A 20,773-nucleotide genomic window follows, 5' to 3' on the forward strand; every position below is an offset into this window, starting at 1 on the left:
TTCTGGGCGGGACTCTGACCTGAAGAGAAGAGTATAGGGCCATTGTTAAATCTGCAGATGAGAACAGACTAAAACCAAGGGAGGAAAGGGAGTGAGGAGGCCAGGGGGAGGTCCCAGACATTGAGGAATAATTCAGGATTCAAATTCAAAATGGCCTTGAAAACTTGAAGAAGCCACAGACAGAATGCATTTCTCTCTCCTCTTTTTTCCACAGGATGGGAGACATGATCCTCTCAGTCACAGATTTTCACTTACACATTTGATAAATATACAAGAGGTGCTCTGCTGAGTTCCACAAATACTTACTTAAGAAATAATCCCTGCCTTGTAATTCCACAGAAACCAGTACTTTATTGGAAAAAAAAATTACAAGTAACTGACGGTTTTGTGTGGGCTCCCTTCTTTGAATCTGGTTTACCTTTCTTCCCACTCTTAGTCTGAGTTAATTATTCCTCTTGGGTGATTTCTTTCTTCCTGTGGTGCAGAACACTGGAGGGTAATCAGACTTACACACTGGTCTCCCTCCAAATTGCTAATCTCTAAAGGAGCACAGGCCATGGATCATGCATCTTTGCCTCCCCAGAGCACAGCACCTGACATACAATGGCTGCTCAATAAGTCAATAAGCTTATTGATTTACAACTGAAAACAAAGTGTGCACATGTAAAGTGGGCTTTGTGCGTATATTAAAAGAATCTGGGATGCTGTCTTGAATCCCAGTAAAGAGTTTATGTCATCTGATAGCCACAAAGGTTTGGATAAAAATTCATAATAATGGAGCTGGAGCAATGACTCGATGGGTAAGAACACTGAATATACTTGCATAGGACCTGAATTTGTGTCCCAGTTCCTACGTGGCAGCTTATAATTGTCTGCAACTTCAGTTTCAGGGACTCCAATGCCCTCTCCTGTCCTCCAACTGGCACCAAGCACACATGAGTACACAAACATCCATGCAGGCAAAACACTCATACACATAAAAATGAATAAGTAAAACATTTATTTTCTTTTTACTTTGAAAACCAAAAGGACACACAGCAAATTAAGTGTGGGTGGCACCTGCCTAACAATCCTAGCACTCTGGAGGGAGAGGCAGGAGGATCACAAATTCAAGCTAGCCTGGATTGCAGAGTGAGGTCAAAAGCAGTTTGAGCTACATAATGAGACTGTGTCTCAAAAACACAACAAAATCAAATGAATCAGGTTGAACATAACATCTACACAAGCTCCTTTTCACACAGGTTCATGGAGGGCTGGTATGGAGAATGAGAGAGCAGGTGGCAGGAACAATCTCCTGAGAAAACTGCTCTAAGAGCCAAGAGGAAGTATTTGGAAGCAAGGAGCGGGGAAGCAGGGGAAAGCTGCCAACCTGAAGCTGAAGAGAAAATAAAGTCCATAAAAACTGAAGCAAGAGGATCAAAGAAAGGATAGAAATGGAAAACAAATACCTAGAGAGGAAACCCTAGTTGACATAGGCGAGTCAAAATATATTAAAACTGTGTGCACACACAGAAAGAAGCAATCCCAAGGCTGAGACACAATACAACATGCAAATGAAAAGAACAGAAACAACTCAGGCATGGTTGGTTTTAGGAGAAAAGAGAAGCCCCTTACTAGAGCAAAGCTGTCTATGCAGAATTGCACAGCACACACGTGCATGCAGCACAGGTTGCATACTTCCTAAGGGATGTATATGTCTATAGATACAACAAATGCTAAATGAAAGCTCTTGACCTTGTCCAGGAACATCCATGACGGAACCTCCAGTTCCATTTCTAAGTGCACCCATGTAGTTATCTGCAGAGGGGTCTCATTCTAATACATAGCTCCAATTCTGGTAGCAGACGAGTATTCTCATTATTCATACTTTATAATGGTACCCCTTTTAAAAAGTGGCATTTTATTTCCATTTCCACCTCATTTCTATTTAGAGAAGGAGGAAAACAGGGGATGCAGACAGGGGAGGAGAATAAGACATGGCTTCATAAACTCGGCATCAGATACAGTCCCTAAGTCATGCCTCAGCAGTGGCTAAAACAAACTTAATCACAGACAGTGGCATGCCACCAAAACATAAAACTTTCCATGACAATCTGCCAATTCCTAAATATATAATAATATTTGAGTTGAATTAGACTCAAAGTATGATCGGACATTTCCCAATAGCTTGTTTAAATGGCAAGATCATTTCAGATAACTCAAATAAAACAACAACATTTGTTTAGAAATTTTAAGTGTGCAATCCAGAAAATTTGAATTCAAAAATTATGTATCAAAAAATCAGTCAGATAGAGGCCCTGTGAAAACAGAGAGGAAGGGGATGCAGACTATCCAGATGCGACCTGGTAGGCTGTGGTCAGATAGTGGGGGTGGGGGGAGGACCAGACCTGCCAGAAGTCCAGGGGAGGGAAATAGATCAGAAAAAGGAGGGAGGAAGGGAGGGAACAGTAAGATAAGAGTGGAGGGATGACAATCCAGATGTAATATGAATAAATTATAATAAATAAATAAATAAACAAACCAAAATAAATAACTCAAACATAATTTCATTATGTTATTGTATAAGAATTTTATACCAATCATGAGATCCAAAAGTTAGAAGCTATGTGTATCAATTCTTTAAATATTTATATCAATATAAGGCAATTTTTTCTTCCTATACCTCCTGTACAAAATTACACCTTGACAACCTTGAAGTTATGAATCTCTATTTAAATCCAGCAGGTCTATTTTGGAGTGTCTGATCCCAAAGACCTAAACTAATGAGTGAAAAGGAAAAACTGCAAGCATGTGGCTGATTAGAAAAAAAAAAAGTTATAATAGGCCTGAGTGCTGTTATTATTGAGGTTACAAGTGAAATAACCATCAGGTCATTTTAAGCTCTGGAAAACACCCTATGGTGGTACTTGACTGATTCGATGTGTTTTGTACACAGTTGCTGTGATAATGGAGCAGACGTTTACCCTATAACAAAGCAAAGTGCAAATGAAAGCCTTAGGGTTTACAGTAATTCCAGAATACCGAACCACCAGGAAAGGTTTTTAATGACGCCCCTGCTGATCTATTTACTGGTTAAAACCCTTTTGTCTCTTAAAAACAGTAACATCATGCACACAACAAATTATTGATAAATTGAAGGATTTCAAACAATGATAAACAGGGAATTAAAAATCTGTTACAGACAGTATGTTTACAAAGTGCATTGAACAGAATTAGTTGTTGGTCTGGATCCAGTTCCTCTGTTCATTCTCAGACATAAAGAGTTCCTGTGCGGGGTTCCTATTCTCACAGAATCCTGAAGACCAGAGCAAACTCAGCTTTGGGACTGTAAGAAGAGCCAAGCCGTCTTGATTGCTTAGCATAATCTATAAACACAAGACACCAGGTTGACCCTCAAAGTGATCTCTCTCCCTTCACACAGGGATGGCAGGCCAGCGATATCATTATGGGTTACAAAACAGCATTTAGAAAAGGTTCCTAAAGGAAATCTTTCTTCCTTTCAACCATGTTGCTATGGTAACCACACCAATCAAGCTCCTTCCACAAAGGCTTTTGTGTCAAGTTCTGTTAGCAAACTCATATAGAAAGTGTAACTCCCATCCAAGGACTAACTGGACCAGACCCTGCTTAGCTTCCAAGATCAGTTGCATTCAGTGTAGGATGGCTGGAAGATGTCCAAAGGAAAGAAATACAGAGGGAAAAAAGTGTCCCCATCCCCAGGTGTCATCAAGAAGCAGGAGGCCAAAGGGGCTAAATGTTCTGTTTGAGAAAAGTCCTAAGAACTTTGTTATTAGACAAAGCATCCAGCCCAAATAGGATCTCACTCACTTCTTCAAATTGTCCTGTTACATCAGTTTGCAGCGACAAGGGGCCATCTGCTATAAGCTGCTCAAAGTACCTTCTGCTATTAACCAATTCACCCTAGGCCCTGGACCAACAACCAGTTGCTTATGCCCACAAGTACAGGCCAGGGACAAAGCAGGAGAAGCATAGGTTGCTTGCCCATGCTAAGAAGAAAGATGCTGGCAGAGGGGGATGTCCAACATACACCTCCACCGAAGTGGTGGCTTTCCTGGCTGCCCTGTGTCACAAGATCCGGGTCATCTACTGCATCATCAAGGAGAAGGCCAGGCTGGGACAGTTGGTCCACAAGATGTACCAATGTTGCCTTCACACAGGTAAACTGGGAAGACAAAGGAGCTCTGGCTAAGCTGGTAGAAACTATAAGGAGGATTACAAAGATGGCATCTACTGCTACTAGGGAGGCAATGTTCTGGGTCCAAAACCAATGGCTTGCACTGCAGAGATGCAAAAGGCAAAGGCTAAAAAACTCACCACTAGACTGGGTTTAATATGCACTTCTAAGTTTTCTGTACCTGAGTAAAATATTGTCCTCAAAAAAAAAGAGAAAACAATTTTTTATTATTTTCTTTATTACATATACATTTATATTAGTACACTATATTTATATTATTATGCGTAGCAAGAAGAACCATGAGAAAAGAAATTGTAACTCAAGTAAATTATTACTACATTTGTTGCGTTATTAGACATAGGAAAAGATACTTCAATTTTATTTATTTATTTATTTTTAGTAATGGACATATTAGCATCTTAAATTAGTTAAGCTTAGTCTTTTTACATAAAAGCCTCCAGGAGACTCTTTCAGGTAAAGAAATGCAATGCACCTATCAGAAGGACCAGGACTCACATATGGCAGAGCAGTCCTTGCCTTCTGGTACTGTGCTGTGATTTCTTCTAAAACGGGTGCTGCACACACTTCTGTGTTGCAGGTCCAGGTGTAACATGGAGAACTCTAGGATGCATATTAGTGCAGCAGGTGTGACCCTCATGCACAGAAGGGTAACACATGCATTTGTGCTGCAGGTCTAACTCTTATGCGGAGAATTCTAGCACTTGATGTCCACAGGAGCACACAAGGTGCATAAGCAACAAAGAATCCCTTTCTTATAGTGTATTTTCTCTTAGTAAGGTCCCATGAAGGAGTATTATTGATTATAGTCATAATTTTGAAAGTTTTATGTTAATGACATAGCTTCACATTAGCATAATTCCATTTCTATGTAGCTCCACTTTCTGTTAAATGCATTTTTTTTTTTAAACAAAACAAAAATTACTACTGAAGGTGGTGGTTCATACCTGGAATTTCAGCATGTGAGAGAGTTGCTATGAACTGAAAGCTAGCCTGGGCTACATGAATAATTCATGGCCAATGAGAGCTACATAACAAAACCCTATCTCCAACCAAAGCCAAAACCAGAGAGAGAAAGATGGATTGATTTAATAAATTTTAATAACTAGCTTGAGAGCCAGGAGATTTTTTTTTTTACAAGAAAACAGTAGTTTACTCTACGGAGTAAACTTTTCATCTCCTTTTCTTTAATTTTACTCAGAAGTCACCAACAAAATTAAAAAATTCTACAGTCTTATTAGTTCTTGATATCCTTTATTTTTAATATATGTGTGTATACATACATATATATAAACATACATATATCCTACATTATTGTCATAGAATTATAGATTTTTTTAAGATAAGAGGATAGATAAACTTTTTATGGGAAGGGAACTTAATAAGTATAGTCTGTCCAATATTCATCCTAATTTAAAAAAGGTATTATCTTTTTCCTAGAATGAGTAGAATTTCAAGGTTTCTGGAGAAAAAAGTACATATATACACCAAAACACTTGCTAATTATGGTCAGATTGAAATTAATAGAATAGATTGAGATCAATTCAAACTAAAGTTAATTGTCCAGAGACTTTCAAAGACGAATATCATGAATACCAATAAACATAAACTTTGGCCAACACCATACTCCTGAACTAATTGTGCACATGTAACCTGACCTGAGTGTCTGTGTGTGGTCTGAGCTGTACATAGTTCAGTAGGGACTCATGAACAGATTGTCTTCATGTGATCTGGGGTGTGCACAGCTTAATAGGGGCCTGGGACCTTTCGGCCTGATAGTTAAAGGGTAGAGACAGAGTTTAGTGTCGTAGAGCTTCCTTAGAACATGCAAAGCCCTAAGTGAGACTCTCATAAATCAAGCAATAAATGAGTAAATTATAATTAAGAAAATCTGAAACACCAAATGAATCAACATTCATTACCTACTTTAATTTCAAGTGTCTGACTTCATGAAGCTACTGTCAACCTAAACCATGGAAATTAACATTTTAATTAACTTTACCTGAAAACAAATTTAAACACCTAAACTTAAATAGTGGTGTTACCTTGTATTTGTATGTGAAGAGGGAAATTTGTCTTGGCTACTTTCTGCTTTGTGTTATTTGATTTTCTTCATAATTTTCATAGATAGATAGGGAGGTGCTAGTGGGAAAGAAATGGAGTTTAAATCAGTTTAACAACATATATTACCAATGCTGTCTCATACATTAATAATTATAACATCAAATTTTATTAACTGCCTACTAGAAGCCAGCAATTGACCTATTTTTCTTCACTGTTAACATATTATCAGGGCAGACAGACAGACAATGTCTTCAATTGTCACAGTGGTTCTGAGATGTGACTATATTCGTTTCACAGTCTAACACACAAAGGTTCAGAAAGGTTGAGTGGCCTGTCAAAGTTGGGCAGTGAGAACCAGTAGCTAGGACCCCTAGTCAGATCCAGATGACTAGCACATTTCTCTTTTAAGAAGAACAAATAGAACACCTTGATATGTTTCCTACAGATTACTGCTACTATACAGGACATGTCATGGCTAACATAATTACCTCTAACAGTTACAAAATTTGATACTAATTGGTGATTTGGCTTTATAATTGTAACATTGTCTTTTAGGGACATTATAAACAATCTTCATTATGAAACAGCCATTTGCCCCTACAGTACACTCCTGTGGGGTTTCTCTGTTGCCCTTTAGAAAAACTTTAAACCTTGAAGGAAAAGAACTTAGTCTACTTGTTTCCATGCCCGATGGTTTAGTTAAATACAAAGTACCATGGAACCAGAAGGCTGCACAAATACTAAGAAAGGATGTCCTAACAAGAGCTGACTTTGCAAAGTGAAGAAACAAAGGATTAATCCTTAGCCTTGTTAAGATGAAAGGAAAGCCACAGGAGACAATGTGTGCAGCACCCTGCCCTTTCTCTCTGGCTCCTTGCTCTTGCTGCTCAGTGGAGTCAATGTCCGTGTGTCAGCATGTTATTCCTTTGACTATGGATAAACAGAAGTAGAAAATACAGAAAGATCCTTCTAACACATTTTCTTTCTTTCTATTTTATATGAACATATTAATTTCAATCATATATTTCTCTAACATAAAAGCTCATTGTAAATGTGGAATGCATTTTAATCTACTACATTATATTTGACTGTTTCAGTAAAATTATCCAGGAGATCCTTAACACCAAAATCCCTTTGTGACCCAGCACTGTGAGCTTTCTGATATCTGGAATTACCGGATAATTCTCTCTTCTGCCACATAATCAGGGAGCACAAAGCAAACAGAACATTCACTTCTGGGCTTTGCTGTGTCTTGTTCTCCTGCCTAACACAGTTATACACTCTAAACCAGGGTACAAAGGAAGTGTGGTCTCTCACAACAGTTGCATTGATTGTTCTTGTGTCAAGATGTTTAAAGTGCATTTCCCAGGAGACAGATGCTCACAGGTAACATATCAGACAGACTACCATCTCTTCCTCTCTCCATAAGGATAGTGAAAAGGATATTCACCATTATACTAAAAATCAAGACCACAGAAGACTACAAATATTCCCATATTGTACATTTTAAGTGAATGTAACCACTCTAAAGTGTATAATTCAAAAAATTCAAATTGTGGAAGATAAATACAAAGATCTGTCAATTTAAAAATGAAAGCCAGGTCTAGGGGAGGGGAATGATGTAATTCCCAGCAGATGTAGGAAGATCAGGAGTTCAAAGCCAGCAACTATGAGGTCAGCCTGGACTACATGAGACCTTGTCTCAAGAAGACAAAAATTGAAACAAATATGACCACAAAATACAAGGTAAAAACAATTTAACACATTTATTTGCATGTGTTTAGTATAACTACTCACAGTGTACATGCCATTGTTTTTCCCATTCAAATGTGAAAAGTAAGGATTTGTCTTAGTGTTCTATTGCTGTGAAGAGACACCATGACCATGGCCACTCACAGAAATTCAGTTTAACTACTTTTCTAACACAGAAAAGTTAAGCCACCACACACAATCCTAACTCCAAAGTTAACAATGCATCTCTCCAATCTTGATATAGTTAGCTACACAGAACTGTCTGTGAGTTAAAAAGGGGACACCAACCTAGATGCCCTGTTCAGATTTAGCCAATGGACAGTTCATTCTCCACAGCTATCTGGGTGAGACCTGATAGGCTGTGCTCATATGGTCGGGGAGGAGGTCTCCTTCTGTCAGAGGTCTAGGGGAGGGGAATAGAATGAAAGAGTGACAGAGAGTGGGAACAGGAAGATACAAGTGAGCACAAGGAGGGGATAACAATCTCAATAAATTATAATAATTTTTAAAGAGGTGACATCAACCCTCTCCGCACCTTGCCTTTTTGCTGTTGTTGTTGTTGGTGGTGGTGGTGGTTTTGGAGACCGAGTTTCTCTGTGTAGTCTTGGCTACCCTGGATTCACTTTGTAGACCAGGCTGGCCTCAAATTCACAGAGATCCACCTACTTCTGCCTCCATCTCCTTTTCCCTTTTATTCTGAAGCTCCTTTCCTTTTAGTCTTTCCTTTGATCTCACTAACCCTTTTGCCTGAACCTAAAATGACCAGATCAATGCGATTAAAAAGAGTGGACTAAGAGAATTACCTGCCTTTAGGTCATTGGTAGCTAACTCTGTGCTCTCTAGTTCTGCCATACACACACACACCCCAACACACCAATCTCTGTGTGTATCTGTGTGTGTGTATCTATCTCCATAGTTTTAGAGAAACTTATTATAGCCACTGATGCTGCTACCCCAAATACATAATCTCTATAACTTGTACTGACTCCAACAACCCCTTAGACTGTGTGGAGAAGATCCAGGGGGGCCTTGGCTCTCTTACTGGCTTTCTCCCAATCTTATTTTCTTCATCACAAAGCTCAGAGTGGAGGGCAATCCCAGCATGACCTCTTCTGATTTTCTATCCTCCCCCTTGGGATGAATAACTAACCTGCTTCTTTTTTGATCCCTTAGAATTTCTACATAGGAACAGGACCACCATTGGACTTCTATGTTCCTGAACCTTGAACCTTCAGGCAATACGGAGAACCTACAGGCCTATCTTAGTTACAGCTTCTATTGCTGCAATACTATATCATGACCAAAAGCAACTTGGGGAGGAAACACTTTATTTCAGCTAACAAATCTCAGGTCATACTCCGTCACTGACAGAAGTGAGGGCAGGAATGTGGAAGCAGGAAACATAGACCGTGGAGGAACACTGCTTACTGGCTTAGCTCCCGTGACTTCCACAGCCTGCTTTCTAGGACCACCTGCCAAGGGCTGGCACCACTCCCAACGGGTTGGTCCTTCCCATTTAGTCACTAACTAATTAAGAAAGTGACCCATGGGTTTGTCAATGGTCCAAACTCATGAAGGCATTTTCTCAGTTCTCAGATATCTCTAGTTGTGCCAAGATGACAGAACTAAGCCTGACATGGTCACCTATGAAAGTTCCCTGCCCTGTGGGTTTAGTCAGGACAGTGGACAGCCTATTACAGAGCAGGGCTTACCCACATGATTTATCATTGTGAATCTTGTCCTTCAGCTGCATCACTAAAACAATTTCCCACTATTTCTAGTCAGAGTGCTGGGAGTGAGACAAACAGCACTCAGAGGCAGACCATGTTCAGCCCCAGGCTAAGGTTCCAAGCCCAGCATCTTCCCACCCACTCCCCACCCACCTCTAACCCCCGCCCAGCCCCTTAAAGAAAGAAAATTCTGCCTGTGCTATGAGCAGTTAAAAATCTGTATCTGAATCAGTTGAAACCAATTTCAAATGATGGGTTCTTGAATCAGGTGTTTTAGATCCTGACGTTATTAAGAACTGATACATAAATCTGTATGTATCATCATATAAAATAAGTCTCTTTTATGATTATGTTTCTACTGATATTTTATGGGGGGTGTTTGTTTGCTGGGATTTATTTGCTTAGTTGCTTGGTTGCTTGGTTGGTTAGTTTATTTTGACTTTTTTGAGGCATAGTCTCATGTAGTCCCAGGGTGGACTCAAATCCTTATTGTATGACTAATGCTGTCCCTGAATTCCTAATGCTCCCAAGTGCTGGAAGACTGTGGTGTGTGCCATTATGTTCTTTTTGGAAATGTAGCTTATATGATTAATCCATTAATAAGATGGATTCTTTATTGATAGACTTGATATTGAAGAGGCAAACTCTAAAATATTTTATAATATGTAAAGAACAAGTGTTCTCTTCAGTGGGATTAGAATAAAATGGGTTTATTTTGCAAAACAACACCTCATCTTTAGTAATAAATCATATAAAGATACTATTCTCAAATCTTTCAACATCTTAAGAAACAAAATTTTGAAGCAGACAAATGTCATCAAGTATTCTGTGGGTACAGCCGTGACAGGACCAACTGTCATTAGACTGGCAAAATGTCACTATTATAGTAGAAATACTATAATATATATTTTGTGTGTGTGGCTTGTTTTGTGTTGTGCTTACTCAGCATTCTGGCTTCTACAGTCTTCCTATTTCTTACATTTCACAAAATGAGCCGTTGACAATTCCTAACAATGAGCTAGTACATCTGTTTCCTTTGTCTTCTGCCCCTGAAACATTCAGCCAAGTGTCTACCTTAACAAAACCACTAGGATCCTAACTGATTTCAAAACAAACATAGTTGGAAAAAGCAAAGGCTAGAAGAACTGGGAATAAAATGTTAACGTGACAACCAATATAAGCATGTGTTCTGACACAGAGAATGGACTTTAAATTGTTCAAAGCCAGGCACTTGCTACAATTTGAAAATTCGCCCAGTGAGAGGTAAACTGCTGCACTTACACCTTGCCAGGTTAAAAACCTGGTGACTGATGCCTGGATGCAGAAAAAGAGAACACAAGGATTTAGTGAGCTAAAGTCATTATGGGAAGTTTACAAGTGCTTATAAATTCAGTACACAAAACAAGGGATATTATGGAGGACTTATTTGGATGTTGATAACATATCCTCTGGGGTACAGACATGACTTTTTCATTGCTAAAACCCCTAAAAGGAAATCAAGCTGTCAAGTAAGCAATGTGTTCAGAGTCCCCTGGCTTGAAATCAGAACTGGAACACAGTTCTGTCAAAACTCAAAATTTTCACTCCCCCCAAGTCACTGTGTATGTTGTAGGGTCTGGTTTTAAGCTTAGGAAATTTAACAGGTTAGAAAACAGAAAAGAATGAAAGTTCCTTCCAAATCGAATGTAGTATTTACATAGCGCTTATGTTGTAACGTTCCCATGCTAACCTTGTGGTAGTTAGAGCTGCTTGTCTACTGGACGGGATCTAGAACTTGGACACAAACTCCTGAGCATGTCTGTAAGAGATTAGCTGGAGGAATTTAATTGAGGTGGGATGGTGTACCCTAAAGTAGATAGCACCGTTGGTTGGGATCTTTAACTGAATAAAAGGAGAAAACAAGCCTAGCATCAACGTCTTATCCCTCTTCCCTCCTGGTTGCAGATGCTATGTGACCAGCTGGCTCCTGACACCATGAACTCCCTTACGGGATGAACTGTACCCTGAAATGAATCACCATAAACCCCTTTTCCCTTTTCTGTCAGTCATTTCCTCACAGAAATAGAAAAGGTAAGTAAAATCCTTCCAGTCATTTCAAACATCTATAGGAAATCTTCCCAGAGTCCCAGCAGCAGCTGAGCAAAGCTCAAACACTCTAGTACAATACTTAACACTGAGTGTTGTTAGAGAAACATGACTGTAGATTATTTCTTGGCCCAGGTTCCTGCACTAGGATGCAAAATATCAGACTGAAAATCAAAACTGGAGTAATTCATAGAAAGTGCCATGGCAGCATGCTTCAGAGAAGAAAAGACAACTTTCTGAACAGACTAATTTCAACATGTATGGTGTAGCAAATGGCTTCAAATGGAAACATTCTACCTCGTAGTTATCGGAGCACTATTACCTTCTTCTTCTCTTAAGTGGATGTAGGTACCACCTACACATAAGCAGGTAATGATTTCTAACCCCTCCTGCCTCAACTTAAATGTTACCCCAACAGAGAAGTTTATAATCATTGGATTTTATGAGGTCAGACATCTTTTTTCAACCCTAAATGATTTGGATGTTCACATGCATCTATTATTCTGTTCTCCCGGATGTCAAGCTCCCTAGTGGCAAGAACTCTATCTCCCTGATCAACTGAGAATGCTTCGTGCCTAGGACAGTCTTATACACATGCAGGAGAAGTCTATAGACTTCACAGTCCACAGCTTCATATGCCTGGCCACTAATCCCAACACTCCCATTCTCAACATATCTTTGAAGGGATATGCTTATCAGGAATACTCAAAGAGCCTATTTACTCCATGTGTCCCTAGCCTTCCATCCTAGACTCCTCTTAGATTTCTCCTCACTTTTTGGATCAGATTCTGGTACATTTTACCCTCAATATACATACACTCACTCAAGGTAGAACTGATTACTCCTTTTGCATTCTGCTCCTTTAATGAGCACTTGTATTACACTGAGGCAGGATTCAAAGGAAGAAAAATAGAGCAGTATAGGAAGAGAAAGAAACCCCTCATTCAAAGCCTCTGACCAGCTAAGAGCCAAGAATTTCAGCATAATTGTCATCTTCCTTAAGGGCTGCTGCCATGGACAGTGTTCCTTTTACACAAAGATGGATGTTAAGGGAGTCATGCTTAAGGCCGAAGCCTACATGACCTTCTAGTAAGACCTCACGCATTTTCTAGATATTCTTGGAATCTCAAACGCAAGGATTAACTGCCATCTACAGTACAAACTGTCTTCCCCGTCCATGCTTGTGAGTCAGCTGCAACCCTACCCAAGGCATAGGGCCCTGTCCTACGACCTCACTCCATTCCCTTAACGCGTGTCTTCAGAAGCTTCCCAAAACTGCAGCAGTGACGTAGGCACTCAATCCTCCCCTTCCTGGAGAAGCTCACATCCACACTTGAATATGTCTCTCTCCTCCCTGGAGGACCTATCAGTGTCTGTTCTGAAATCTTTGAGTGCCTTTTCAGAAGCCCCAGGCCTTCTTCACACTGGCTTGCCCTGAATTCTCTTCTACAGTCAGGTCAAGGATCCAGTTTTATGTGAGTTGAGGTCCCTAAAACATTAAAGGAAGTCCATAGGCTGCTTCAAGCAACAGAATCAGAGAACTTCTTCCACCTCCCCTTAGCTGTTGTCAAGAAATAAGTTGCTTATCTAACATAAGGAGAGTCAGAAATCTCCACTTCATATTTCAATCCCCCAAACACATAGTGAATGAATAAATGACTAAGTCTATCAACAAAAGAGAGTATTCAAGGAGTTATCATTTTCCCTTAGACCATAGAACATAAATCAGCTCACCATTTACATTTCAAAGCAGATTATGACTGGAACCTATAGGATATATATCAAGTCCCATCACTCAGATTTTTTTTACTTGCTGGAGGTTATTAAAATTTCTGTATTAAACTAAACATGGATCCAATCCAATTAAGCCATGGCTAAATGGACTTGAATAGAATCCCTTTAAAATAATAGGCCTGAAATTATGTGGAAGAGCATCTTCTCGAGATATCACATTTTCATAATTATTAGTACAATATCCCAAAGCACATTTAGTTAGCACTTAGCACTATCATCAAAAATAACGATAATATATTCAATATGCCGGACACAGGGTGACCTATTTCACTAGTACAATTAGTAATGAAAAGGAATATAAATCCCATGAAGGCATTTTGGTTACACAATCCACAAATGAAGAGTCGATTCAATGATCATGGAGCACACTAGCCTGCCACCTTGGTCTTGGATTTCTATCTCCCACACCTGTGAGAAATGTTTGTCGCTTACACCTTCCACTCTATATTACTGTGTCCCAGGAGCCTGAGCACATTAGGACAGTAAGCTTTGTGGCAATACTTTAAGACAGTTGGCTACTTGAATTGTTGTGTAAATTACAGAGTTGTTCAAAATGAATACCAGGTTCACTGGCAGACCAGTTATCAGATGTGAGAAGCTTACTGAAATTTTTATTGCCTATGTATTTCTAAAACATATGGCTGCTCAGAGAAGAAGATTCAGTTTCCTGCATGAACAAGCTCTCACACAGATTGTGCAGGTGTGTGTGTGTGTGTGTGTGTGTGTGTGTGTGTGTGTGTGTGACCATCATAAATTAAAGGTAATGAATTTGGGAGGTGTTGCAGGGGAGGCAGGAGTACAAGGAGTAAATAGGAGCTGGAGAGAGGAAGCAGCAGCTTGGGGTGGGGAGGAAAAGTGACATAGATGCAGTGTGGAGGTATAACGTTCACAAAGATAAAATTATTTAAATATATACATATATGTATATATTAACAGCATGTAGGCCATGGTCCATCTGCATTCACGGTAAAGCTTTAACCTTTTAAATAGGGTAAAGTGACATTAAAATTTGTGAAATTCTATCCCTAAGTGAACCCTGACTACTCAAGCCATGTTTTAAAATAATTCAGAGTGTATCTATCTCTTCGCAGAAACCATGGAATATCCTATAACATGTAATACTCACAAAGGATTCTTAGAACCACTCTTTCTGTTCTCCCAGCAATGTGTGTATGTTTTGCATTTGCTATGAAGAGCTTAGCACATCAAAAAGTTCCCAATATGCACATGCAAATTATTTTCCAGTTTTTAATCCTGAACTATAATTCAGAGATTTCTAAGTATAGAAGGACAAGTTTTCAAACACATGTCTATATAACTACATCCTTATCAGGTTATGAAACATGTCTTTCAACATAAGAAGCTCCTTCAAGTCCTTCCTGATGGTGTTCTTCCCTTTCCCTAACTGCTTTCTATCCTGAGCCTGGACAGTCATAGCAATGACCTGTCACTATAGGTTAGCCTTGACTGTTTAGACTTCACAAGAAAGTGCTAGACAGGGGAAACCTCTTTCAAGTTGTTAGTGAGAGGAGTCTAAAGACTCCCAAAAGAGTACAGATTAATGCCATTGCCCTTGGTAAATCCCAGAAAAAAAGGAGATTATCACTTATTGCTGAAGACACCACACACTTAGGACACAAGAATTGGAGAAATTGAGCTGGATCTGACCTAGAAGCCTCCTCACTGGGGACTAGTTCTAACAGTCTCAGAAGGAGCCATACGAGCTGCTAATGAACAAAAGCAATCACTAGTCCTATCCAAGTTGCCCATGTTGGTGTATGCCTTTAACCCCGGCACTCAAGGAGGCAGAGGCAGGCAGATCGCTGGGAGTTTGAAGCCAGCCTAGTCTACAAAGGGAGTCCAGGACAGCCAAGGCTACCAGAGAAACCCTGTCTCAAATAAACCAACAAAGTTCTATCCAGGTATAATGCCAACAAACAATAACAATGACGAGCATGGTAAAATATTAGGATAGGTAACAATAATGGTACATATCCTGGGGTAGCCAACAATCACATAATTAAACTTAAGACTCACTCATGGGAGGAAATCCATGCCTGACACTGTACATTTAGCTAAGTACCCATGGCTAGTAAGGCTGGAACTTAGAGAAGAACCCATCAGTGCCACTTTCCTAAGCCAGTGTAGTTCATAAGGGCATTCGACTTGTCCTTATATTGACAGCTAAGTTTAGCTCTCACCTCTCATCAACAAAGCTTCATTTTGGAGCAGACAGAGATCCTTACAGAAAGCCATACCTGGCCAAAATGTAGACTGTAGGGTGCCTATCTCTAGCTGCCACATCTACAACAGAAGACCTACAACTGAGGCTTAGGCAACACTTTGGAAAAGGAGGCAGAAAGCTTGTAAGAACCAGAGGACCAGGACATCTGCTTGCTTTAAGATGAATTCTTCTAAAAAAATTTTTTTTTAAACAAAAACAAAAAACAGAAGAAGAGAAAGAAAACGGGCAGAAGGCAAGGCTGGATCTGACTAGATGGAGTTGAGAGGAATAGAGGGTAAATATGAGCAAGATACATTGTCTTAAATTCTCCAAGAATTAAAATTACATATAATATATATACATATGTACATGTTTGCTGAAAATTTTATTGTGTGCCAAGCATTGAGCTCAAATATGGGGTGTACTATTTTAACTAAACCTCACAATAAGTTAGGATACAGATAGGACATATTTAGGCTGGATTAAATTGCCCTAATTTGCTAAAGATCCTATTCGTCAACATTGAAGCTGTGCTGCAGTTCAATGCTGTATTTCTATAGAAAGCATGATACAACACTAGAAGACAGCAAAATGAAATAGTAAATAAAATGTGGACACTATTTCAATGATCTAAGGGTTCTTTTTAACAGTGATAACCATAGACCAAAGATTTCTTTTAACTAAGAAACCACTGTGGGTCAGCCCTGGTGTGCAGACAAGTTGTATGGGAGGGCAAGGGCCTTCAGATGTAGCATCTTGAATATTGAAAGGCATGCCACCCGATCAATAAGAATCTCATCAGATAGCCTTAAGACTAGCCTCCTCAGCTCCCCATAAACAAGGTGTAAGCTGGCCAAATCAAGTTTTCTTGCTATTTTAAATTAGGTTTGGGGGGAAAACACAGTTTTAGATGCATTTGACCTGTTCTGTGGACACGGCTTACATCCGTTATCCGCTTTACAATTGCATTTTGAAAAAGCGTTTGTATAATGCACCGCACTGCATGCTGCATGCTGGAAAGCAAACCAGGCCTGCTGCAGTCTGCATCACTCCGAATTGTATTAACTCGCCCTTCCTGTGATGCACAGGGCACAGCGTGTGTCTCCAGTGAGGCCTGAGAAGAGGGATAACTGAAAACCAAAGACAGAGCCTCGACCTACAGAGCTTCTCCCCAAGGAGAAGGTGCCCTGGAGAAGGTAGGTACCTGAAGTTCAGCTGCTGGGTGACATGGCTATCTATGGGCTGGTCTATAGCATCATCTTCTAGATCGGAAGTTCTTAACCTGTGAGTCCTGACCCCTTTGGGAGGTGGGTGGGGTTCGAGCCACCTTTCACAGGGGTGTGTATCAGATAGTTACATTATGACTCATACCAGGAGCAAAATTAGAATTATGAAGTAACAACAAAATAATTTTATGGGTGAGGGTCACCACGACATGAGGAACCCTCTTAAAGTGTTGCGGCATTAGGAAGGGTCAGAAGTCTAGATGCTAGACTACCCCAATTCCAGGGAACTAGTGAACAGCAGCCTGCTTTTCTTAAAAATAAATAAATAAATAAAATTAAAAAGCGGAGGAGAAGAAAGGAGGAAAGGAAGAGGAATGGGAGGGAGAGGTGAAGGAGGAAAAATGGAGGAAGGAGCGGATCCACAGAGCCGGTCTATTAAGCTCTAAATCTGTAGCAAGCCTGGTAAAATTTGAGGTCTTGGGCCATGGATCCCTTTTCAAAGATGGCTTTTCTTTTGTTCTATAATTCTTTAAGGAGGAAGCAGGGATGAGGATTCCTTTTAAAAGATGGCTTTTCTTTTGTTCTGTAATTCTTTAAGGAGGAAGCAGAAGTCAGAGAACACATCTGCTATAAATGCCTCACGGTGTTCCTAGGACTTCACACCTGTCTTGGGTCTTCCATTTCTCATCAGTAGATCTCCTGGGTCTCTTTGTTGAATCTTAGGAGAATGTCTAGCAGGGTTAAATGCTAACTATGTTGGATAAAAAATTAAAATGTCTTGCCCACTTCGTGTCAAAGTACACTTGGCTTGCTTCCATTACACCATTATGAAATTGCCTGAGGAATACGTTATGTAAGCATGCGCTGTGGCTGGACTAGAGATTACAGAGTCCACATACAATTAAGAAGAACACCCTCACCGAAATCAGCAAATCTAGTCATTTCAGGAAGAGAAATGGCAAGGTGAGCAAAATTAAAGCTCGCTAAGCTCCCTCATAAACACACACTACAGTATTCTGAATGCCAAGTCCTGCTGAATCACACATATCATTGCTACCAACTCAGAAAAATAAACCCACACTTGCTCCATCTCTTCCCCGCACAGAATGAATCTTATCATTTTGGAAATGCTTGGCTATTCACTTCAGCAGTGTTTCTTTTATGAGTCAGCTGTTGTAAACACTGCAAAACCTCACAGAAAGTTTCACTCGGTAAAAACCATTTACATATACTAATCTGGCAAAAAGTGGCTAGCCAAGTGACAGTGCTTCTACTTTTCCTTCAGTTTTTTTTTCTTGACAGTTGGAAATGGGTACAAGTTGTAATTTATCTCTATCTGTTTTCTACCTTAGTGATGTCCACTAAAATCATTCAGACAGCGTGACAGCTAAAGGGGCAATAATGAAAACTGCCTGCAATCTTCAGAGAGCACTAATGTACGTGGAATGTAAGCAGCTCAAGCAATTGTGCATGTGTCTATACACATACATAAGATCTATACATATGACTGTTGACTGGCCAGGAAACCTGAGCACACTTACAGATCTACCATGAAAACTGCCAATAAAGGGTCTGCACCAACCCACCTACTTCCATTTCCCTTACTAGAGAACTGATTTGGAAGGTCACTGAAGATGATGAAATCCAACAGTTGGAAGCAGAGGACTTTTGAAGACATGAGAGCAAAACAACAACAGCACAAAAAGCCCATGGCAGCTAAACAGGACTGCTCATCACGAAAATTAGGAAGAAAATAAGCAGTGAGTCCCAAGGGGAAAGAAACGATCAATATGGGAACTCTCACAAGAACCACATATCTCAGAAATGCAACACTGAACAAAGCCACAGTGGACTGTCAAAGAGAAAGAGGAAAGTAGCACCATGCTGTGTGTCTTGTTAACATGTGATGTTCCTTAAGTTTATGCCATACTACAGGATCACAAGACTTGTCAAAGAAGACTGCTTTTCTTTCAACGGCAAAACATTGTCTCTGAAGAAGGCTGGATTAGATATTCAGTGTTTCTCTGATTGGTGTATATTCATTTTATCTATTCCTATTATCACTCTAACTCTATTATCTCTCTATTTCTTCCCCCATCTCTCTCCTTCCATTTCCCCATTTCTAAACCCTTTTTCTTATGGGGCCTCATATTTTCAGAAACCAAATAATGACACACACAACCTCAAAACAGAAAATACATGAAATTAATATAACCTCATATTTCATGTTAGTACTCTGATAAGTTTAATTTCTATCCTGGTTAGTTTCTTATTGTCAATGTAATGCAACCAAGAATCACTTGGGAAGAAGCAACCTCCAGTGAAGACTTACTCCGCCAGATCTGCATGGGTTGATTGATTTTGATGTGGGAGGACACAGGCATAGGCAGGTGTGTCTCAGATATGTAATAAAGCCAGCTTCAAACAACAACCAGCCATTGAGTCAAGAGTAAGCCAGTAAAAAGTGTTCCTTGTCCATTCCTCCACAGTATACTTGAACTCTGGCCATGAGTTTTGACAGTGATGGAATGTGACCTGTAAATGTACTGAAATAAACTTTTCCCTCCACACATTGCTTTCAGGCAGAGTCTTATAAAGGGCAACGCAGAGCAAACTAAGGAAATATGCATCATTCACTGACTATAGAACTCCATGATACAGAAGACATATTTTCCATCATTTCCTATTATTCTTTTGCACATAATATAACTGAGTTAGCACCTTCTTTATGGAACCTAGACATGTTAAGAATCGGAGCAGCACAACTGGTTCGTTCCCAGGCTAAGTCAACAGAGGTAACAGAAAAACAAAATGGAACAGGCTTTCAAGGACAACAGTGAGAGTATGTGGCCTTGTTCTTCTGCAGGCCTGGAGTTTGCTGAAGTATAAACCTGCTGTGGCAGTATTCCAGTTCCTATAGGTTCAGAAGAGGGAATTAAAGACATGGGAGAACATCTGGAGAATGCTGTTGGCAACAAGCACCATTCCTAACTATGAAATGGAATGAAAATTAACTCAACATCAATGTATATATATTTTTTTAAATTCTTGTTACATCTCAATGGTTATCCCATCCCTTGTATCCTCCCATTCTTCCCTCCCTTCCATTTTCCCATTATTCCCCTCCCCTATGACTGTTCCTGAGGGGGATTACCTCCCTCTGTATATGCTCATAGGGTTTTAAATGGTTTGTTCTATGTTTAAAAATTCATCTAACAGTCTGACATATAAAATTCTATATACAATTTCTCAACTAATGAAACAAACTTGAGACCTTTAGTTTTTCTTTTTTCTTTTTTCCATCTAATGTTTTTATGCTGCCGAGTTTTACTAGGATTTTAGATGGATTTCTAAATCTTGAATATAAGAAATTAAATTGTTTTGAAATTTTGAAATTGCATATGGAAAACTTAAGGATTTATAAAATAGGCTGAGTATGTGTGCATGTTTACACATCTGTACATATGTGTGCCTGCACATGTGGGCCTCTGTGTTCCTGTGTATATGGGTCCACATGCACATCTATGCACATGCATGTGTAAACAAGAGGACAACCTTCACTGTCCTTCCTCGAATGTCATCCACTTGACTTTTGAGACAGTCTCTCATTGGCCTGGCACTCACATATTAGACTAGGCTGGTCAGGTAGTGATCCCTAGGGACCTTCCTCTTCTGTCTTCTCAGG

The 20,773-nt window shown here is 39.7% G+C and overlaps 1 protein-coding gene across 31 annotated transcripts in view; it reads right to left on the reverse strand.

Annotated features, from left to right (window-relative positions):
• Positions 1-20,773, reverse strand: part of Ptprd (protein tyrosine phosphatase receptor type D) — an 822,247-nt gene that overhangs the window by 463,213 nt on the left and 338,261 nt on the right. The window contains exon 1 of one of the 31 annotated variants that reach the window (XM_051163438.1): positions 6,259-6,437. The exons of the other annotated variants lie outside the window; for them this stretch is intronic. The gene's annotated coding sequence lies outside the window, so the exon portion shown is untranslated. Of the gene's footprint in view, positions 1-6,258; positions 6,438-20,773 lie in introns of those variants that run through there. 31 annotated transcript variants of the gene reach the window in all.

Source organism: Acomys russatus, chromosome 2 (genome assembly GCF_903995435.1).
Source record: "Acomys russatus chromosome 2, mAcoRus1.1, whole genome shotgun sequence".
Lineage (NCBI taxonomy): Eukaryota > Metazoa > Chordata > Mammalia > Rodentia > Muridae > Acomys > Acomys russatus.